The sequence below is a fragment of the Pogona vitticeps genome, chromosome 2 (assembly GCF_051106095.1).
Source record: "Pogona vitticeps strain Pit_001003342236 chromosome 2, PviZW2.1, whole genome shotgun sequence".
NCBI classification, from domain to species: Eukaryota; Metazoa; Chordata; class Lepidosauria; order Squamata; family Agamidae; genus Pogona; species Pogona vitticeps.
In genome coordinates this window covers 1,316,544-1,340,346 of record NC_135784.1, presented here as the reverse complement: position 1 = coordinate 1,340,346, position 23,803 = coordinate 1,316,544, and the positions used below count along the sequence as shown (strand labels likewise).

General features: G+C 46.6%; 2 protein-coding genes across 2 annotated transcripts in view; both read left to right on the top strand.

Annotated features, from left to right (window-relative positions):
* The window catches only part of LOC144587237 (uncharacterized), a 139,690-nt gene that overhangs the window by 16,943 nt on the left and 98,944 nt on the right, over nt 1-23,803 (top strand). The gene's annotated exons all lie outside the window — the stretch shown is intronic.
* The window catches only part of LOC144587072 (uncharacterized), a 78,683-nt gene that overhangs the window by 1,760 nt on the left and 53,120 nt on the right, over nt 1-23,803 (top strand). Inside the window, exon 2 of the mRNA XM_078386421.1 lies at nt 22,649-22,782. The gene's annotated coding sequence lies outside the window, so the exon portion shown is untranslated. The remainder of the gene's footprint in view (nt 1-22,648; nt 22,783-23,803) is intronic.

Here is a 23,803-nt window from a genome sequence, read left to right as displayed (position 1 = left end):
TGCTGTGGTCAAAGGCTTTTGCATATCAATGAAGAAGTCGCTGTTTTTCTGGAACTCTCTGGCTTTCTCCATAATCCAGCGCATGTTAGCAATTTGGATAGAGGCTTGTAACCTCTATCCAAATTCCCTTGGATAGAGGCTTGTAACCTCTATCCTGCCTATCTCGTCGCAACAACCAGATAGGCGGGATATAAATAGAATACATAAATAAATAAATTTGGTCTCGGGTTCCTCTGCCCCTTCGAAATCCAGCTTGCACTTCTGGGAGTTCTCGGTCCACATACTGCTGAAGCCTACCTTGTAGGATTTTGAGCATAACCTTGCTAGCGTGGGAAATGAGTGCAATTGTATGGTAGTTAGAGCATTCTTTGGCACTGTCTTTCTTTGGGACTGGGATGTAGACTGATCTTTTCCAATCCTCTGGCCATTGTTGAGTTTTCCAAACTTGCTGGCATATGGAATGTAGCACCTTAACAGCGTCATCTTTTAAGATTTTAAATAGTTCAACTGGGATGCCATCACCTCCACTGACCTTGTTGTTAGCTATGCTTTCTCAGGCCCACTTGACTTCACTCTCCAGGTTGTCTGGTCAGCAACTACATTGTCTGGATTGTATGGGAAAGGAAAATGCCTTTAACCAGGGGAAAGAAAGCTGAGCAAGTGCCTTGTGAAATGGCAGTTGGGTCATATCAAGAAAATGGAGATTCTGAGGGAGGATTTACCTCAGATCAGGAGAGAGAGACCTCAAGGGAAGACCCATTAGATTTCAGAAAGTGGAAATTGGAGCTAGAAATGAAAGCCAAAGCTGAGGAAAGACAAATGGCCTTAGAAATGGAGAACGAAAGAATGAGACAAAGAGAAATGGATAGGAATGCAGAAATGGAGAGAGAGGAGATTGCCTTAGAGAAAGAGAGAATGTTATTTGAACTTAGGAGGCTAGAACTGGAGGCTCTGGCCAACAATAACAATAACAACGATGGCAGAGCTAACTCTGAGGGGAGACAGTTGTCAAAGGCAGACCTGAAAAGATTCCCAGTCTTTAGAAAAGGAGATGATCCGGAATCATTTCTGGTGATGTTTGAGAGAGCATGTGATTTTGAAGTGAGGGAATCTGAAAGAATGATAGTGTTGAGATCTCAAATTAGTGGAGGCCTGGCTGAGATCTATGCTGAGATGCCTTTGGAATTAATTAAAAATGATGAGGAATACAAAAAATTTGTTTTTGCCAGGTATGGCATAAATTCAGAACATTTGAGACAGAAGTTCAGGGCTCTAACCAAGAAACCTGATGAGTCTTGCTCTCAGTTAGGGGCAAACTTGACCAGATATCTGGACAAATGGCTTGTACAGGAGGGAGTTCAGACCGTACAGGATCTTAAAAACATCATTGGACTGGAGCAGTTTTATTCTCTCCTACCTGGAGAACTGAAGTATTTAGTCAGGGACAAGAAACCCAGAAATTTGCAAGAGGCAGGGGAGGTTGCTGATTTTATTTTCCAGATTAGAAAACCCAGCTTTTCTGAGGGAAAAGTTGTGAGGAAAGCTTGGGAGGACACAAATAAATATCCCAGAGGACAATTTAAGAACCAGCAGAAGGTCAGGGGCCATTTTGTGGGCAAGCCCTCAGATCAGAACCAGACCAGAAACCAAAATTTGGAGGGAAAAGGAGTTAAGGGTGCTGGGAATGATCAAGTGAACTTTAGGACTTGTTTTCAGTGTGGAGAAAAAGGCCACATTTCAACCCAGTGTGGTAAAAATAGAGAATTTGGGCCACAAAAAGGAAATTTAAGTGAGCCTAAAGCTGTATACTGTGTGCAGCAGGAACAGGTTAATCCACCAAGGGAGGAGTTAGTCGCTATGGCAACACAAGCTGAGCTCTCTACACAAGCTGAAAATATTGAACCTGATCTTCCTTTGGCAGAAGTTAGACATTGCTTTTTAATTAAAACAGACCAGGAGTTATTTAAAACAGCTGGAGACAATATTTATGTCTTTAATAATAAATACATGGCTCTGAAGGACTCGTGCTCACAAGTAACCCTATGTCACCCTGATATAGTCCCTCAGAAATACATTTTGAAAGGGGAAAACATGTCTATTAAGGGAATTGGAGAAGAAGCTGTTGTTTTGCCTGTGGCTGGAATATCCATTCGATATCAGGGATAGGAAGGACATTGGAGAATAGGAATTTCTTCACAGTTGCCAGCAACGGTTTTGATTAGAACTGACCTCTCTGAGCATGTAAAGAGGGTTTTAGTTCTAACACGTTCCCAACAAGAGAATACAGGGACAGCTGAGGAAGGGAATGAAAGTCATAGGAAGGGAATGCACACGGCTTATTGTACCGAGAGTCTCTGGTGAACCCCAGGAAAGGAGGGGAAAATCTTATAGAAAGGGGACACTCAGATGTATTTTCTGCTCATCTAGGCATTAATAAAACCAAACAAAGAATATCACAAAATTTCTACTGGCCTGAGATGGGAAAGCAGATTAAAATTTTCTGTCAAAGTTGTGATGTTTTGTTGGGGTTCAGGCAATGAGCAGGATTATGAGCTTTGTGGTGATCACCACATGGTAGGTAATAGGATAGCAAAGAGCAATAGATGGAAGAAGTCAGCCACACACACAGATGCCAGCAGTACTCCTGGTGGACGACTCAGCAAGGAAGCAGAATGAGAAGTGATCTGGATCATTCTTCTATGTTCTTCTATGTTCTCCGTTCTCCGTTCTGCCACCAGGAGACTGTCCTTTTATTAACATTAGAAGGTCACAGGTAGTGACAGCATTACAGGTAGTAGACAGGGTTCAGATAGGACAATGGTTACATTAGGGTTGGTCTGGAGAAAGGCAATTAGTCAAGCCCTCTGATTGGCCTAAGGAAAGGCCTCTATAGCAAGCTCTCTATGATAATGAGAAGGAGGGAGAATGATGGCAGCTCCTTCCCTCAGAAGCAGCCACAGGATGCTAGGCGAGTTTTCCCTCACTAGAACACCCATGTGGCTTAGCAACCTTGGGAATGGTACCCCCACAATGTTTGTCAAAGGCAGGGTAATAGCAATGATAAAACTAAAGCGAAGCTATGCCCTTTACCAATAATTTCTATCCCATTCCAACACATTGGTATGGATATTATAGGACCATTGCCTAGAGTCACCCAGAGGGGGAACAGATTTATTCTGACCATTGTCGATTATGCCACACGATACCCAGAGGCCATTCCTCTGAGGAATATTGAGACTCATACTGTGGCTGATGCCTTGCTGAGTTATATGAGCCGTATGGGCTTTGCGTCTTTAATAGTAACTGACTTAGGATCATCCTTTACCTCAAAGCTCATGCAGAGCCTGTGGCAAATATGTGGGATCAAACCCTATTATAGGGAAGAGAATAGAGTGTTGTTTGCCACGAAGCTGACAATGAGAAACATGACTTACCATATTGGGAGGGGAGGGGGAAAGCTAGATATAACCCTGAAGATGTCAGAATTAGCCCTGTACTTTCCCATGAGTAACAAAGTGATTTGAGGGCCTTGGTTACAAAGTACCAACAGGTTTTCTCAAGCAAACCAGGGTTAGCCAAGGGAGTGGTGCACAAGATTGATACAGGAGATGCACCCCCACAAGCAGTTACTCCATATAGAGTCACTGGGCCATATGTTGATAAGGTGCGCAAGGAGCTAGATGATATGTTGAAAGAAAACACCATTGTTCCTTCATCCAGCCCTTGGTCTGCTCCTATAGTCTTGGTTGACAAGCCTGATGGCAGTATTCGATTTTGTGTTGACTATAGAAAGCTGAACCATGTAACCAAGCCGGATGCATATCCTATGCCCAGATTAGACAACCTAATAGAGACCATAGGGGGATGTCAATATACTTCATGCCTAGATCTAACAAAAGGGGTTTGGCAAGTGAGAATTGACCCCAAAGATCAGGAGAAGACAGCCTTTTGTAGCCCTTTTGGTTTATACGAGTTCCATATCCTGAGTTTTGGTTTAAGAAACTCACCAGCAACATTCCAAAGACTTATGGACAAAACTTTACAAGGGCTTAGCGACTTCACAGTGGCTTACATTGACGATATAGGGATCTTTAGTCACTCCTGGAAAGATCACCTTTATCACATAGAGACAGTGCTGCAAAGAGTGCAAGCAGCTGGGCTAACAGTGGAAGTGTGCAAATGCCAGCTGGATAGCCCCGAATTGAAGTACTTAGGTCATGTAGTAGGGTTAGGTAGGATCAAACCCCTAGAAGCCAAAGTGGAAGCTATTAGTAACTGGCCTAGACCCACCACCAAGAAAAATGTCCGATCTTTTCTTGGGCTGGTAGGCTATTATAGAAGGTTTATTCCTAGATTCAGCGAGATACCAGCTCCCTTAACTGACTTAACACGCAAGAAGAGTGCTGATAGTATCCAGTGGACCAGCAGATGTGAGGAGGCGTTCGGGAAGCTGAAGGAGGCATTGATAACCAACCCAGTCTTAAGAGCTCTGGATTTCCAGCGCGAGTTTACCATCTTCACCGCTGCATCCAACACCGGGTTAGGAACCGTGCTGGGCCAGAGTGACGACGGCGGAGATCTTCATCCAGTGGCGTACCTGAGCAAAAAGCTGCAGGGAGGCGAGAGACATCTTTCCACCATCGAAAAAGAGTGTCTTGCTATCGTGTACGCTGTTCAGAAACTTAAGCCATATATTTGGGGAAGACATTTTGTCTTGTGTACTGACCATTCCCCACTATTGTGGTTAAGGACTATCAAAGCCAACAACAGCAAGCTGATGAGATGGGCTTTGATCCTGCAGGACTTTGATTTTGAGGTTCGAGTAATTAAAGGGACTCAGAATGGTGCTGCAGGTGCCCTCTCAAGAAGACCAGAAGACTAAAGAAGAAAAGAATGGACTCATATAATGGTGAAAGTAATAAAAGGTTGATGTACATTTACCCATTGATAAATGTTATATGTTATGTAAGCAAAGGGAATTGTATGTAAGTATGTTTAAATGTTATAGTTTATTATTAAGTATGGGCCTGAATGAACATTAGAAGTGTTAATGTATATAGTGGAACTTGCAACTAGAGTGTAAGGTTAAAATATAACATGTAGGTAAGATGTTTAATTAATGTTTATGTAAATGTTTGGTAAGTGTAATGGTATTTTTGGGATAATGTAATTTTGTCTTGATCCTCGTTGTTCATGAGAGGAAAGCACTTTAGCTTTTCCCCCATGAAACAACTTGTTAAGGGGGGAGGTATGTAGCATTCAGCCCTGCTCTCATCTGTCCGTCACAGCTGGGCAGTGGAACATCAGCCAATGAGGGGACGGAGGGTGGTGCTGAAGGGGGAGGAGCTGGAGTATATATAGGGGTGTGTGAGGTGTGAGAGGGAAATTGAGAGTTTTGGAATGAATGAGAGAGAGATCCTGTGAGAGTTAGTGATTAGCGTGTCTGTAGGCCTGTGAGCCAAATAGTCAGTGAGGGAAACGTCTGTGTGTTTTAGTGAATAAGAAACCCTGAATATCTACCTGTGATTTACTCATTTTATTTTGTTATTAATATTTGGTGGCAGCAGTTGAAGAAGGAGAGTGAGCACTCCTGGAGGCCTGAGTTGATAGAGGCTTCAGAGTGACCGCTACACCTTCCCACCGAGGTGGTCCCTATTTATCTACTCACATTTGCATGCTTTCGAACTGCTATGTTGACGGGAGCTGGGACAATCAACGGGCGCTCACTCCATCATGTGGATTCGATCTTATGACTGCTGGTCTTCTGACCCTGCAGCACAAGCTTCTGCGGTTTAGCCCACAGCGCCACCACGTCCCTTCCTGGTAAAGGGTATCCTATTCTAAAGGAAACACCGAGTTGTGCCAAGGGTACAAAGAAGAAACGAAGGACTCTTGGAGATGATGAAACCAGGTATAATCTACCATATCTTCCATTTCTCTTTTGAATTAGGAATGAGATTTCTTTCTTCCTTTTGCCTCAGGTAAAGAACAGAACGGTAAGAACACTCTAGAGTCTGAATCAGGAAAAAAAGGCATTTGGAAATCAAAGGAGACAAAAAAAGGGGATCAGAGAAGTCCCTGAATCCAAATGACCCACACAGGGGAGAGACCATATAAATTTATGGAATGTGGAAAGAGTTTCAATCGGACTGGACACTTAACTTCACACCAAAGGATCCACACCGGCAAGAAACCAGATAACAAGAGCTTCAGTTACAGTGGATCATATATTATACATCGAAGGACCCACAGAGGTGAGAAACCCTATAAATGCATGGAATGTGGAAAGAGCTTCACTGACAGTTCATCTTATGCTAGACATCAAAGAATCCACAAGGGAAAAACCATAGACATGTCAGGAATGTGGGAAGAGCTTCATTCATAGCAGAAGGCGGAGTTCCCATCAAAGAACCCTCAAAGAACAGAAGCAGAAATGCATGGAACTTGGAAAAACCTTTAGCTAGAAAAATAACCTTCCCTCGTATGAAGCAACCCATAGAGAATGGAAATGACACTGTGGCTAGACTTAGGCGCTTTCGCACATCAGATGATATGTTGGCTTAACTGTTTTGGGCTTTATCCTCAAGCAATGCAGATGGCATGACACGCAGTTGGTCACACGGATCCAACGTAACATCAAAGATTGTGTGCCCAAGGGTACGATGTGGAATCACCTTTCATGACAGCAGGTGGCCTATTAAACATCTAAAATAGAACAACACCAGGGAGAATCTTGCAAAAGAGAACTCCCACAAATGCTCTTTCAGTGCTTTCATATTGATAGTCAGGGTGGCTGAAGCTTACATGGTGAAGTCTTCCCTCGAACAGGGCCTGCCCCCACTGGTGAGACTCCGTTGTTTTCTGCAGCCACCCTGTGCTTTTAGCATCCTTCCTAGAAGATGGCGGGGTGGGTCATTTGGGATACATCTACTGCTGATGTTTATAGCCTAGGTGGGACCCAAGGAAAAACGGTAGGAAAAAGAGAAGATAGGGTGGACGTGTAGTGGTCTGAAGCTGAGTTCTGTGAATTATGATCCTTTCATCCCGTAAAAGAGAAGGCAATGCAGTGAGCACGACTGATTTTCATTTTTAGACTTGCCTTTCCTTTCATGAAACCCGGCTTCATTATTTGGTCTCTTCTATTGTTATAGTGCACCTGGCATTTCCTGAATCCTGCATTTTAAGTTCTGGGTGAATCCATCTTTTTTTTCTTTCTTTCTTTTTCCCTCATGTGAGGAGCCCGGCAGCACAGTCTTAATTTTCACCCTGTGAGGGGTCACTCTTTGTGACCCCGTGGACCGGAGCACGCCGGGCCCTCCTGTCTTCCACTGCCACCCGGAGTTGGGTCAAATTCATGTTGGTTTCACCTAGTTTCTGATATTAATACCAGTACCTTTTATTAACCCTTGCTTTTTCATCACCATTTCAAAATCTGTTAATTATGTTTTACCAGTCTTTCAAATCTTTCTTTATTGATTCCATCCTAAAGCCCTTTGTTACACATTTCATAATGCGTTAAATTAGGCTTTCCTTACTACCCTCTCTTACAAGTTATCCTCCATATTTCCATAAAATCTTTCTCCATTTTCTCTAATTTATGTTTATGTTGTAAAATGTCAAGAAACTTTTGATATGTGGACACAGACAGTGTCCTTGGCGGAAGCATAGATGTTGCCCCTCTGGAGGGAATGAGAAGAGACCTGACAGAAACTCCGTGCTTTGTCTTTCTCTCCGGATGCAAAAATGTATGACAGGCAAACGTAATTGTAAAAATACTTTGTATTGAAACATTTAACTTAAATAGCTTAACTTCAGCATAACGGCATGTACAGAACACAGAATGACTGTTTACTCACAATCCCACTATCAGCCTGACCACCCTTAAGCAAACGTGCAGCAACAAATGCTCCTCCCTCAGCTGATTTTATACCAACTTCAGCCCCTACAATCCCAGGCACCTGCCCGTGGCTACGGCAGCCTCAGACTTTCCCAGTGAATCAGCTTCAGGGGTTTGGCTGACCTACATGCAGTTTGTTTCTCTGGCTATGGGTAATTTCCTGTATGTAAACGCCACCTCCTAGCTTTTTTATAATCACATGCACCCTTAAAATCCATGTTTACCAATGCATGATCTGCTACTTTTAAGAACCCTACGTCTCTCTTACAAACTCTAAATCACAATCACTAGGTGCAACTATATATAATCTATTATAAAATAACTTTTATATGCTAATGAATAAAAAGTAAACTTGCATTCATGAAGTAAACTTCTTTACATCTCCTTTCAATTATCTCTAAAAGCAATAGGCAATGAAAATAGGCAAGGAGCAAAGGGGAAAAAAGAGTGATTTTAGAAAAACTCGGAGAAACCAGAAACATAGTTCCCCACTTAGGCAGTTGATTTTCCTGCATTTGGGGAAGTCGTGGGGGTTGGCACATCCGGGGTGCGGTGGATGGGCCTTCCCCTGGGAAAGCCACTTTTACGGTAGTGGTATCTCCCCTGCCAGGTATGAGTTGGAATGGCTCCTGAAAATTCTTCCCCTTTCTGTGCCCTATCCCCCAAAGGCATGGTGATGCCCCGGCTGCACCTCCTGATCAGAGCAGGGCTGCACAGCCCCAGTCCTGAAAGAGGCCAGGAAAGCTCTTCTGTGTTTTGGGGTGCCCCACAGGACCCCCATCAGGGGCTGGAATGTTCCTCCCACAATCCTACACTGCTTCCTTGCTACAAGCAGTTAGAGAGCTAGGAAGAGAGACCTGGGATTGCCTGGGATTGCCATTTTAAAATGTGAAATTTAGTTTAAAAGCTGCTTGTTTTGGGTTAAACCCTGTTTGGGTGAAAAGGTGCTCCGTTTGAGTTGAAACCTGCTTGCCTAGGAAGCGCTTCAGACCAGCGCCGATCAGCTGTTAGGTGGGGAGAGGGGGGGGCAGGAGCAGAGAAGAGCACAAAATGGCTGCCGGCTGCCGGCTGGCTTTTAGCTGTTTGGGGCTCTTTTTTGGCTGTTCTGAGGTCTACCAAGGCACTGTGAAGAGCCAGGCTCAGTCTACAGTACCTGGTAAGTGACTTTCTTTTAACTTTTTAAAAGTTTCTGACCTTTTTTCCCCATAAGAATGCATTATTTAATTTTCAATTCATTTCTATGGGAAATTTGGATTCGACTTCCAAACTTTTCAACCAGTTCTGGGAATCTAATAGAGAATGTATTTCCAAAGGGTGTTGCAGCAAGGAAACTAACTGTGCCTCGTGACTTCTAACTGGATTACAGTACCTGCTTCCTGATTTCAGCTACTATAGTTTGTATTCAGTTTTTTTTTTTTGGCTCGTCAAGAACATTGTTCATGGCTGTTGTGCCTTGCATGCTATAAATGTTCAATTATGTCAAAAGCCCGAGATTTGGTCTTATGCTGAGCATGTGCTACTGCTGGTGAATGGGTTAAGCGTTGTGTTGCTGTTCTTTTGCATAACCTAAAGTAAATAAGGAAAACCAGCTGTTAAATAGTTTGATTCCACTATTTATCCTCCACACAACTAAAAGGGACCTCTCAATGCAGTGCCAAATCAGACAAACCATTTCTAATTTAACATGGCCTTGAGCTGTAGCTGGGCAGAGTTGCACAACAATCTCATCTGTCGTTGAGACATTTCTATAAGCATGGGGAGGAGGTGGATGAAAGGAAATGTAAAATATAGGTAGTGTGGTATAGGTCTTATCACTGCCTGATAATGGTCTATATGTACTTGAATTAAATTTATGGTACACAAATTTATGGTACATAAACTAGAGTACACAAAGCTTTAAGTCTCCATTTGTTAATGACAGTGGTAATGGTTCTTAATGCCACTGTTGACTGCTGTTCAATTTACATGGTTCAAATGTTATTCTGTTGTAGTTTATTAAATATTTTATTACACTATTTGGTTCAGAATATATTTTCCCTGTTTTCCTCCTCTAAAAAATATGTGTGTCTTATGGAGCAAAAAATACGTTATACCTTATTTCATCCTTGGTAGGGTTTAACTGATCTTTCTCTTCATTAACATTTATCTTTATTTATCAAGACTTTAAACCATTAAAATGGAATGGTTTAAAGTCTTAATAAATAAAGATAAATGTTTAGCATCACATCTCCATTTGGTCCCATATTCTGTTGACATATCCCAGCAAAGCAACACCCAATAGTAACAAATCCTCAGACTTTACTCTTTTCCTTTAAAAAAACCCTAACCGATAAACCCTCACCACTACATTTAATAATGTTCCCCCCCCCCCTTTTTGGCAAGATCCTACCTGGCCACGGTCAAGTGCAAAGTCCTGCACCTTGGAAAAAGGAACCAATTGCACAGTTAAAAGATGGGGGATACATCGCTCAGCAAAAGTACGAGCGAGAGGAATGTTGGAATTGTTGTAGATCGCAAGCTAAATATGAGCCAACAGTGGCTTTTTATTAATCCAGGTTCTCCAACTCTTCCTTCCCCTTTTCTTTCATGGGTTCACCATTTTCAATACATTTGTGGACTTGCAATGCCTTTAAATTAAGTACTGTACAGTGGAGGAAATTTGCAAGTAAACCATGGAACTTTTCTAGTAAAAGCTCAATTCTAATCAAACCCTCCTTTTATTTCTGAGTAAGCTGGCTGGATAGGTCAGTGGTTTAAATATCTGGTTGCAGAAACAGAGGTTCCCCACTGTCTCTCCCACAGGTAAGGCCAACCTTTGTGGCCTTCCGGAAACTGCAGGGTCCCAGAAGCAGGGAATGGGGAAAGACTTCTGAGTATTCTCTACCTAGAAACCCACCCAAAAAAGGGTTGCCATCAGTCAGAATTGTCTTGATGGCCCATGATTAATATTATTTTGGATAGTGCTTATTATTAATCAACTATATTTTCCCATCACTGTCCCTTGGGGATACCATGCTGTTTTCACAATACGGCAAATTTTCCAAATGTTGCCAGTAAAGCCTTCAGGAGACATATGCCTTTCAAAGGAGTCAAAGACAGAGCAAGCTCTTTGGTTTAGATTCTGCTCTGTGCTACATTCTCACAAAATATTTTTTCCCTATCAGGTAACAAAGACGATGGCCAGAATTATACAGAGCCACTTCTTCTGGCCCTGAAAAGAGTCGAGAGTGAAGCTGGAAAGAAAAGTTTAGAAAAACCCACGAGCTAAAGCAGAAGCAGCTTAAACGCCTGAAGTGTGGAGACAGCTTCAGCGCAGTGCTGCTAGTTCAGTTTACAGAACTCACCCTGGGGAGACATCACACAAAAACATTGAATGTGAAAAGAGTTTCAGCAGGAGAAGAAATCAGCGTTCACATCGAAGAACTCAGACTTGGGAGAAACTATATAAATGCATGGAATGTGGAAAGAGCTTTAGTTACAGTGGTCAGCTTAGATTACATCAAAGGATGCACACTGGGGAGAAACGACATAAATGCATGGAATGTGGAAAGAGCTATAGTCAGAGTGGACACCTTAGGTTACATCAAAGGACGCACACTGGGGAGAAACCATATAAATGCATGGAATGTGGAAAGAGCTTTAGCCGCAGTGATGCCCTTAAATCACATCAAAAGACCCACACTGGGGAGAAACCACATAAATGCATAGAATGTGGAAAGAGCTTTAGTCGCAGTGGTAAGCTTACGGCACATCACAGTAACCACACTGGGGAGAAACCACATACATGCATGGAATGTGGAATGAAATTTAGTCGCAGTGATGCCCTTAGATTACATCAAAGGACCCACAGTGGGGAGAAACCACACACATGCATGGAATGTGGAAAGAGCTTTAGTCGCAGTGGTAAGCTTACAGCACATCACAGGACCCACACTGGGGAGAAACCACATACATGCGTGGAATGTGGAATGAAATTTAGTCGCAGTGATGCCCTTAGATTACATCAAAGGACCCACAGTGGGGAAAAACCATATAAATGCATGGAATGTGGAAAGAGCTTTAGTCAGAGTAATCAGCTTAGGGTACATCAAAGGACCCACACTGGGGAGAAACGACATAAATGCATGGAATGTGGAAAGAGCTTTAGTCAGAATGCTAACCTTAGGTTGCATCAAAGGACTCACACTGGGGAGAAACCACATAAATGCATGGAATGTGGAAAGAGCTTTAGCTGCAGTGATGCCCTTAGATCACATCAAAAGACCCACACTGGGGAGAAACCACATAAATGCATGGAATGTGGAAAGAGCTTTAGTCAGAGTGGTAATCTTAGGTCACATCAAAGGACCCACACTGGGGAGAAACCACATAAATGCATGGAATGTGGAAAGAGCTTTAGTCAGAGTGGTAATCTTAGGTCACATGAAAGGATCCACACTGGGGAGAAACCACATAAATGCATAGAATGTGGAAAGAGCTTTAGTCACAGTGGTGCCCTTAGGTCACATCAAAGAACCCACACTGGGGAGAAACCACATACATGCATAGAATGTGGAAAGAGCTTTAGTCAGAGTAGTCAGCTTAGGGTACATCAAAGGATCCACACTGGGGAGAAACCACATAAATGCATAGAATGTGGAAAGAGCTTTATTCAGAGTGGTCAGCTTAGGGTACATCAAAGGATCCACACTGGGGAGAAACCACATAAATGCATGGAATGTGGAAAGAGCTTTAGTCACAGTGATGCCCTTAGGTTAAATCAAAGGATTCACACTGGGGAGAAACCATATAAATGCCTGGAATGTGTAAAGAGCTTTAGCCGCAGTGATGCCCTTAGGTTGCAAAGTGAGAATTCTCTCTCATTTGTAACCACTGATGGCGGTTCCGCAGGCTTGAGATAGCCTAAATAAATTTCCAGGATAGTTAATTAAAGTAAGAAATGGATGACCAGAACATAAACAACGTTGATGATAAGTTAAATAATAAACCTGTTTTATTAGAAGATTTTGGTCTACCACCTTCTTCTTTGAATAAATCCACAGTAAGAGAGATAAGAGACACCAGACCGGATCACACCAGGGCATGTTAAGGTTAGCTTTTAATCTTTTTGTATTCTTCATTATCATTTTATCAATAAGCAGCTGATCTTTTGTGCCCCTTCATGGATTGCTGCCTTGTGGTTGTGAAGGGGTCTCAGTAATTCAGAGAAGCTTTGGGCTATGCTGTGCAGGGACACTGAAGACAGACAGGTCATAGTGCAGAGTTCTGACTAAATGCGATCCACCTAGACCGGGAAGGTGGGGCCTTAGAAGCAGCCCATCTCGGAGAAGTTGCTGTGTTGCTGTATCGTCGTGAAGTGCTGTAGCTGTGGAGCCAAGCCTGAGAGTTCAGAGGAAGCCGTACCTACGTGCTTGGAGAGTGGAACTCTGGCTGAACAGACTGATATATGGTATATGACTATTTACTAGACTGTAGCACTGATTTAAGGCTTTGTGACTGTTAAACTGTAGTGTATAGAACAAGGACTGAAGCTGTAAATATCTGTAAATCATAGGCATCCTTCAGTCTCGAGAGACTATGGTAATGTGCTCTGTATGGAGAATTTGGAACAGCGTCTAGTGTGGCTGAGAAGGCCAATTCGAGAGTGACAGTCCCTTCCACACTGAAGACAAATCCAATCTGTCCCCTGTCTGGCTCCCTGCTTTTGCTGCTTTTGTGACTTCCTCTTTGCCTCGGCCTGCTGGGCAAGAGTCTCTTCGAATTGGGAGAGGCCGTGATGCAGTGCCTGCCTCCAGGCTGAACGCTCAGATGTCAGGTTTTCCCATCTGTTGAGGTCTATTCCTAAGGCCTTCAGATCTCGCTTGCAGATGTCCTTGTATCGCAGTTGTGGTCTCCCTCTGGGGCGCTTTCCCTGCACTAATTCTCCATACAGGAGATCCTTTGGAATCCGACCATCAGTCATTCTCACGACGTGCCCCAGCCAACGTAGACGTCGCTGCTTCAGTAATGTATTCATGCTGAAAATTCCAGCTCGTTCTAGGACTACACTGTTTGGAACTTTGTCCTGCCAGGTGATACCAAGAATCCGTCGGAGGCAACGCATATGGAAGGTGTTCAGCTTCCTCTCCTGCCGTGCACAAAGGGTCCAGGACTCACTGCAGTACAGGAGTGTGCTTAGGACACATGCTCTATAGACCTGGATCTTCGTACGTGTCGTCAGCTTCTTATTGAGCCATACTCTCTTTGTGAGTCTAGAGAACATGGTGGCTGCTTTGCCAATGCGTTTATCCAACTCGACATCTAGAGAGAGGGTGTCAGAGATGGTTGAGCCGAGGTACACAAAGTCATGAACAACTTCCAATTCTTTTGTGGAGATGGTAATAGAAGGAGGTGAGTCCACCCCCTGGCCCATGACTTGTGTTTTCTTCAGGCTGATTGTTAGTCCAAAGTCTTGGCAGGCCTTGCTGAAACGATTCATGAGTTGTTGGAGGTCTTCGGTAGAGTGGGCAACAATGGCTGCATCATCTGCGAAGAGGAAGTCCCGCATGCATTTCAGTTGTACTTTGGTCTTTGCTCTCAATCTAGAAAGATTAAAGAGCTTTCCGTCTGATCTAGTCCGGAGATAGACGCCCAGTATTTCTGCTACAAGAGTGTTTGCTGACTGTGTCTGCACTTCACTGGGAACTCTGCCGGTTATCACCACCTGGGAAAAATCCTGGTAAAATTCCGCTAACTCTGTCAGCTTTGTAGTCCTTAGACTTAATAGGCACCACAGGCAGGACTCCCTAAGTATGTTAGGCCGAAGCAGCACTCTCAGATGACCCTAAGACAAGTTTACTGTTCAGGAAACCAACTGATTTTTATAATCATTATTTTATTAAAGAAAAAGTAAGTTCCTAAATGTCAAAAACAATCTAAGCCATAACAAGCAAATAAGCATTGTGCTGGTTATTTACAAAGCTGTAGTGAGGCAAGGAAAACATGAAAAATAGACAAGTGTTCAAAAACATTACAAGAATCCAAAAAGCCAATAAAATGAATAAAAACAGTTCCAATAAAGTAATCCGTTAGAAAAACAAAATAGTCCAATTAGGTAAGAAAAAGTCCATAGTCCACAATAATCCTGTAGATGAAAAATACTGTACAAAAGTAAAAATCCTGTAAAAGAAAATGTCCCATTGTCCTGAGAATAATCCAAGAGAATAATCCATGGGGATAGTCCATAAGAATAGTCCATGAAAAGAGTCAAGAATATTCCCTGAGTGCATGTATGAATAATCCATGTGTGTAGGTCACGAGAGAGTCACGAATGACTTCAGGGTCGGTCATGAAAGACAATGTCCATAGGCAAAGTTCCTTTTTTCAAGAGTAACTGGTAAGTCCTATCGGCCCTTCCCACGATGTCATCCAGTCACAGTCCGTTGTTAGGCAAACAGTCCTGTTGTACCACCTGACTTTCTCTTCCATGGGTAACAGATGTTCTTCATCGTGGTCTTCCGTGAATGCACATAAAAGGGTTAACCAAGCGCCAGCGCCGGTCCTCTCGGAATGTTCTCGAGCTGTAAGAGAAATGTAACAATTGTAGAGTGCCTCCATTGCGCATCCTCCGCCCACCCAAGCCTCAGTTCCATTTTTCCGCGTTGCGGTCGGGACCTCACTTCTCGAGCTCTGCTCTTTTTCGCAAAAATATTTTTGGATTTCTCGGTTTTTTGACCCGGATCGGATACCGCTGCCTCCTAATTCTGTTTCCCATTACTAGGACTGGTTTTCGGACTTTTCTACCGTTCTCTGCTTGGATTTGGTTGCCTCGGATTTTTCCCCGCCTTTTTTCTCCCTCGCTGCTAACGGCCCTACCCTAACCTATGCCGTCTGGGCCTTTTAGCCGTTGTGTGCATTGTGATCGGAAGATTCCCCACCAAGATCCCCACGATCGCTGTCTGTTTTGTCTTGGCGAGGCTCACCAGACTAAGTCCTGCGCCCATTGCAGAACTTTCACAAGGGCGGCCCTTAAAGCAAGACACCAGCGCCTAAAACTGCATCTTTGGGAGTCCACACTCGCAGCCACAAAACCAACGGATTCGGAGATGGCCTCACCGTCAGCGACTCCCAGGTCTGAACCAAATGTTTCCCCTCGGCCTGGCCCGTCGAAACCGCCTCCAAAAAAGACGATTCCATCCAAAAAATCGTCTGGTAAAACGAAGTCGGTCTCCTCCAAACCTACAAAACAAATCAAGGGGAAAGGCCTTGAAAAGACCAAGGACACTGCTGCGTTACCACCGTTATCAGCACAGTCCTTGCCTTCCCCTATACTGGAGGATTCGTCTAGAGACCAGGAATCCTTGTCGGAGACAGCACCTTCCCTGCCTCCTCGACAAGTGGAGCCTATATTGCCGCGCGGAGTCGCTTCTCCGACGCCGAGCCAGCTCGTAGGCATCACTACGGGCTTGGCTTCTCCCCACTTAGCCCATCCTCTCCTGGGCGGGGATCGCTGGCTCCCTAGACCTCACCACCTTTATCGAGGTCGAGATCACCGAAGAAGAAACACGCATCGAAGAGGAAGCGTAGCCCTTCCGACCGACGTCGAAACAAGCGTCGACGCCAACAAAGCCCCTCCTCTTCGACGGAGTCCAATTCCTCCTGGAAGCATCGTCATTGTCGACGTTGATGCCGGTCCAGCTCCTCGACGTCTTCGTCGACGGATCGACATCGGCGAAGGCATAAGAAGATCGAGTATGTCGACCTCTCATCATCTTCCACTTCCCCTCACATTGAATACCGGCATCGACGTCGACATTGGGAGGCAGGCGTCGAACCGCCCCAGCCGCAAGTGCCGCAGCCGGTGCCGCCGGTAGAGCCGCTTCCTGTTGCTCCTCCCATTGTACAACCTTCAACGTCGACCATTGTACAACCTTCGACGTTGACCAAAACCATCGACGTCGGTAAACAGCATAGACAGTCAAAAAGGGATGTCTTTTCGTCTGACCCTGATGAGGTCTCTTCTGTACTATCATCTGACTCGGACCAAGAACTACCTGCGCAACCTTCCCAGGGTGCAGACGCTTACTTTCATGTGACGATCCACCCACATCAAAAATATCTTCTCTTTTACTTTCAAGAAACCGTTTATCAGTTCATTGCCCTGCCTTTCGGCCTTTCGACAGCCCCCAGGACCTTCACAAAAGTTATGGCCCCGATGGCGGCATACCTGAGACTCAGGGGTATTCTCATCTACCCTTATATAGACGATTGGCTACTGGTTTCGAGATCCAAGAAACAAGCCCTCAAAGACACAAGGTTTGTCCTGCAGCTACTCCCACGACTCGGCTTGACTATCAATCTAAAAAAGTCTCACCTTTCACCATCAAGGGTCGTACATTACATAGGCGCTCGCCTGGATGCTACCAAGGCCAGGATTTTTCTGCCCACAGAAAGGGTAAAAAAGATTCAAAAGGCCATAAGCAAATTTCATCCGGGGGCACGCGTGACAGCAAGGCATGCTCAACATCTTCTAGGCTTGATGGCGTCAACAACTTCAGCACTAGCTCACACCTGGCTCAAGCTGCACTCTCTGCAGTCATGGCTACTTACACTATTCGACCCCATGACAGACAGTCAGCACAAACGTCTTCTAGTGACCCCGGAATTAGCCAGCCAGCTACAGTGGTGGACTTATCCTCCTCACATTCCAGTTGGAAGGCCCTTCAAGCCACTGCAGTTGACAATACAGGTGACTACAGACGCCAGCCCCATTGGATGGGGAGCTCATTGTGCTCACCACAGGATACACGGCCTCTGGTCTCACCAGGAAATGAATCTCCATATCAATCACCTGGAGATGCTGGCGGTTATTAAAGCGTTTCGGGCGTTCCTTCCCATGGTGCAGGGTCGTGGTGTTCAGGTGATAACGGACAACACCACGACCATGCACTACATCAACAAGCAGGGAGGGACCCGTTCTCAGTCTCTGCTGTACCTCACCATACATCTTTGGGAATGGTGTTATCTCCACCAGGTTTTCCCGGTAGCCGTCCATATCTCGACCACAGACAACTCCTTGGCAGACCGTCTCAGTCGTCTCCCATATCAGACACACGAATGGGAACTCAACCCTTGAGCGTTCCTCGACCTATGTCACCTTTGGGGATACCCTTCTGTAGACATGTTCACTTCGCAGCGCAACACGAAGTGTGCTGCTTATGCGTCCAGAGCCGGGATCGGCGAGAACTCTCTGGGGGACGCCTTCATGATTCAGTGGAACCTAGGCCTCCTCTACGCCTTTCCGCCCTTTCCACTAATTCAAAGGACTCTGGTCAAACTCCGACAGTCACACCCAACAGCGATTCTCATAGCACCACATTGGCCCTGGCAGTCGTGGTTTCCAACTCTAACAAACATGTCCACCGGATTCATGAAGTTGCCGATAATTCCAGATCTCCTCACGCAGGATGCAGGGACAGTACTGCATCCGGAAGTAGAGACATTGCAACTGACCGCGTGGAGGATTTGCCCTCGATCAGGGAGATATTAGACCGGGCTAAAAAACCCTCCACCACTAGACTGTACTCTCACAAGTGGAGGAGTTTTGTTAAATTTACAGAGGACAGGGGACTTGTTTCATCCCAACATCTCTTTCAACTTTATTACTGTACTTGTGTCATCTTTTTGATCTCCAGTTATCCTTATCCACCATTAAGGTTTATTTAGTCGCTGTAGTTTCATTCCAGCCTAAGGATTCGGCTTCAGCGAGTTTTTTCTCGCATCCTACAGTCAAATCTTTCCTTAAGGGACACTCTAACCTGAGACCTTCTGTGAAATGGCCTCTACCCCAATGGTCCCTTCAGTTAGTTCTCCGCGCCCTCACCCGCGCTCCCTTTGAACCTATGGCTACCTGTGACTTGAGGTTGTTGTCGTTTAAGACACTATTTTTGATAGCCGTTACTTCAGCGAGATGAGTTAGTGAGCTCGCCGCACTACGTTCTGATCCACCTTTTCTGCAATTCTTCAAAGACAAAGTTCAGTTATACACAGATGTTTCCTTCCTGCCCAAAGTTGTGTCGGATTTCCATTTGAATCAACCACTCTCTTTACCTACTTTATTTTCTGAACCTGCTACTGACACCGAGCGCATGCGCCATACACTGGACGTCAGGAGGGCTCTAGCTTTCTATGTGTCTAGGACCAAGGACATCAGGGCCTCTAACAGACTCTTCATTTGTTATTCTGGTCACAAAAAGGGTTTACCTACAGCAAGTTCTACACTCTCCAGATGGCTCGTCTCCACTATCACGTTGGCGTATGAACTTCAACATAAGGCTCCGCCTGAAGGGTTGTGCGCTCATTCCACCAGAGCTGTTGCATCCTCGACAGCCCTAATACGTGGTGTTGATGTCCCAGAAATCTGCAGGGCTGCCACATGGTCTAATGTGTCAACGTTTATTACCCATTATAGACTTGACGTCAGAGCCAAACGGGAGACGAGTTTTGGGAGAGCTGTACTAACTTCCGTTCTTCAGTGACATCCCACCGTCCAGTGAGTAAACTTGCTAATCACCCTTTTGTGTGCATTCACAGAAGACCACGAAGAAAGAGAGGTTACTTTACCTGTAACCATGGTTCTTCAAGTGGTCATTCTGTGAATTCAAACAATCCCACCCGGCCTCCCCACTATCTGTCATTGCTAGACTTACCTCATGCTTAGGTACCTGTGGCGGATAAATGGAACTGAGGCTTGGGTGGGCGGAGCATGCGCAATGGAGGCACTCTACAATTGTTACATTTCTCTTACAGCTCGAGAACATTCCGAGAGGACCGGCGCTGGCGCTTGGTTAACCCTTTTATGTGAATTCACAGAATGACCACTTGAAGAACCATGGTTACAGGTAAGTAACCTCTCTTTATTTGGGTTTCTGTGGTTTGCAAAGAGTCACAACAATACCCATCTATGTTATTACAGAGTCCTTTCTCATGCTCTCAGAATAGCATTCCCTTGGCTCTCACTAGCAAACAATCTCAGCATAGCAAAGATCCTTTATACAGAGAAACAAGATGGAACCTCTCTTGAACATTTCTTAATTACAAAACCCATGCTCCTTACAATATGGAGAATTAGTGCAGGGAAATCGCCCCAGAGGGAGACCACAGCTGCGATACAAGGATATCTGCAAGCGGGATCTGAAGGCCTTAGGAATAGACCTCAACAGATGGGAAACTCTGACATCTGATCGTTCAGCCTGGAGGCAGGCAGTGCATCACGGCCTCTCCCAATTTGAAGAGACCCTTGTCCAGCAGGCTGAGGCAAAGAGGAAGTCACAAAGGAAGCAAAACCAGGGAGCTGGACAGGGGACAGATTGGATTTGTCTCCAGTGTGGAAGGGATTGTCACTCTCGAATTGGCCTCCTCAGCCACACTAGACGCTGTTCCAAGTCCTCCATACAGAGCACGATACCATAGTCTTTCGAGACTGAAGGATGCCTACATGGCATCTCATCACACGCCCCTGTTTCACAAAGAGGCCTTCGCCTCTCCCCTCCTGCCCCCTCAACCCGTCCTTCTCCGGAGGTTTTTCCATCTCTGGGACGGGACAGTCTTCCAATGGCTCCCAGTCATCTTTTGAGGGGAGGACCCAGCGGCTGTTACTCTTGGGTCTCCTGCTCAACCCCCTGGACACTGGCCGGTGGGGATCCCTCAGATTTTTCTGTCTTGTCCCCTATGCTATTGAACATCTCCATGAAACCGCTGGTAGAGGTTGTCCAGAGGTTTGGGGTTGATGGTGACCCCCCCACTCGGCCTCTCCTCTCCAGGGAAAGGCTGTGCTGGTTCTAGACCTGTGCTGGGTGTCAGGAAGGGACCGGACGAGGCTGACCCTGAAGCCGGGAAAAAGAGAGGCCCTCCCGGTCGGTCGAAAAGGAGGCTGAGGAATCAGGGGTGGTGGTGGGCTGTGCTGGACAGGGGGGGGACACTTCCCCACCTAAAAAAACACACAGGGAAGGAGGGCCTGGCGAGGCTTCTGACAGGGGGAGTCTTGGGGGGGCCTTTGTGCTTCGAGTGTGTTCTCGGGGTTCCCTTTGTGGGTCCTTTTTTTTCAACTCAGAGCGGGAAATGGGCTCCCCTCCCCCCCCCCCGTTGAGGGTGTTGGGCCTCCTCACAGCTTTTGCCAGTCAAGATTCTAGTCCAGGAGAAAAGGCAGGTAGAAATAAATGGTGGTCAATAAATAGAGGAAACCAAGGCCAGGGACCGTCAGGCTAGGGGGTGTGTGTGTGTGTGTGTGTGTGTGTGTGTGTGTGTGTGTGTGTGTGTGTGTGTGTGTGTGTGTGTGTGTGTGTGTGTGTGTGTGTGTGTGTGTGTGTGTGTGTGTGTGTGTGTGTGTGTGTGTGTGAGGGGGGGGTTGATGTGGGTCAGAGGGGTGTGGGGGGTGTCCCCTTCAGGACCCCTCACTTCCTCTCCCTCTGCTCCCCACGCGTCTCCTCCCCCCCTCCTGTCACAATCACAACCATCATCACAACCACCCCCCTCCCTTCTCTACCTCCCACCGGAAGCGGAAGCCGTGCGCCTGCCCCTCCTTCTCCCCCTCTCTCCCCCCCACCTCTATGGTCCTTTAAGGAGCGCAGGCGTGGCGGAGCAAAGGGGGGCTTCCTCGTGAGTTTCCCGCCGGAGGAGGTGGGCGTTTGGGGGAGAGCAGGAGGAGGAGGGATGCATGGAGAGAAGGGGGGGGAGATTTCCCCCCAGGGTGGGGGCAGGTCTTGGTTGGGGGGGAAGAGAAATATTCGGTGGGGGAGGGGCGGTCCCGATCCGGCCTTTCGGGCCGAGAGACTCTTCTTCCTCGACCCCCTCCCGTCAAGGCAGCGGTGCCTAATGGGAAGGGGGGGGGCCTTGTCCTCAATTCTTCCTCTTCCGGTGGGGGTCAGAAAAAGTGGGGGGGGAGAGAAGAAGCGTCCCTTGATTTCCGTCCTGCCCCTCCTGGTAAAGCTAAGTCCACCCGGGGGGGGTGGACTCCCTCCCACCTCCCTTGACCCCTCGCCCCCCCCTCTAGCCTGGGAAGGAGATGATGGAAGGACCTGCAGCGTCCCTGGGGGGGGGAGAGGGGCTGGGGGGGGAGGAGGGGTACTAGGCGTGGGTGAGGGAGGGAGAAGGTCATATCCAGACCCCCACCATCCTGCAAAGGGGTAACCTCTGCACCCTCTCTCTCCCCCCCTTGTGGCCCTTGGACTAAATTTCATCATCATCATCATCATAACAGCCCTGTGAGAACAGAAGGAGGGCAACCCATGGAAATCCACCCTGGGGGAGGGGGGGAGCCATCGGGGGGGGAGGTTTGGGGGTGCCTGTTTGGGGGTAGAGGAGGGGGTCGGTTGATTTCCATTTCCACTCAGTTCTCCCCCAGGAAACATTATTCTCCCCCACGTCTGGTAAACCTACATTCTGGGGGGGGTGGGGGTTGCTGGAAAGAATTCCCTTCCTTTTTCCCCCCTTTGGGCCCCCAAACTTTGGAGGGAGATGATGGAAGGAGCTGCAATGTCCCAGGATGTGAAAAGGGGGCTTTGGGGGGGAGTACCAGGCATGGGGTGGGGGGGATGAGAAAGTCAGTTGGAGGGGAGGGGGTCGCATCCAGACCCCCGTCCTACAAAGGCAACCTCTACACCATCCCCCCTCCTGCTGGCCCTTGAACCCACTCGAAGAAGCGCCTGGGGTAAAATCCCCACATTTTATTATTTAGTTATTGATTGATTGATTTGTTTATTTATCTTATAAAAGACGGTTCACAGCGATTGGCGAGACCTGCAAGAGCTGAAGTAATTAAAAAACAATCAGACAACCTTTAAAAATGCAGGAGGAGGCAAAGTGACTCTAGAGAAGGTGACCGAAGAAGACGGACCCCTTGGCACCAGGTGAGGTTGTGGAGGGCACCGAGCGGGAGGGAGAGAGGAGAGGGTCCCCCTTCCTCCCCTTTTAGGCCTTTTTCCAGCTCCCGCCCTCCGTGTCGGCCCCGGGAGGTGGAAGTGACGTCACTCTCCGGGCAGGTCTTTTGCAAGGCCAACGGCTCTGAATGGACTGGACTGGGCCTCCCGGCCGGAGGTTAAAATAGGGAGGAAGATCCCGCCCTCTGCGTCCCTCCCGTATCCCCTGTGGGTTGTGGGTGAAGTCAGTCGGAGGGAAGAGGGCCTGGGGTTTGGAAGAAAAGGGGCAGGGGAGGATGATGAAGCCCCTGCAAGAGAGAAATGTTCCTGGGGCATGAACAGGGCCCAGCTGGGCTCCACGACACCCCAGCCCTCCTCTTGGCACCCTCTTGGGCCACTGGGCAGAGGAGCGCCTGGGGAGACGGATCATGGGCCAGGAAGTGGAAATTTCATCATCATCATCATAACGGCCCTGTGAGAACAGAAGGAGGCAACCCATGGAAATCCATGGTGGGAAGGGGGGGAACCCTCATTGGAAGGTTTGGGGGTCCTGATTTGGGGATAGAAAAAGGGGAGTCAGGAAAGGGGGGCAGAGACCTTCACAGAGGCAGGGGGTTCCAGTCCATCGATCGGTCACCCCCAAATCCATGGCCTGGTGGGGAGAAGAGGCTGGTGGTTTGCGGTCTCCCGAAGAGGAGGGATCTCTTGAGATGCTGCAGGACGAACTCACCCCACCCCCTAATATACTCTTTGGCTCAGTGGAGATTTGAACCCAGGTCTCCTGGCTCCCTGCCCCAGATCTGTTTCCCATCATCTTTTAAGAGCCTCCTGTTCTCTTCTCTCCTTCTAACATTATGCTTTTTGTAAAAAAAAATTGGAATTCATTTCTTCTAACCAGTCTTTAATCTGCATTTGTGTTGCCTTTTTAATTAATCCTGAGAAATTCCATTCAGATTTTCCAAAAATTTCACTACAGGTGTTAAGGGAGGAGATAACGGAGAAATTATTAATT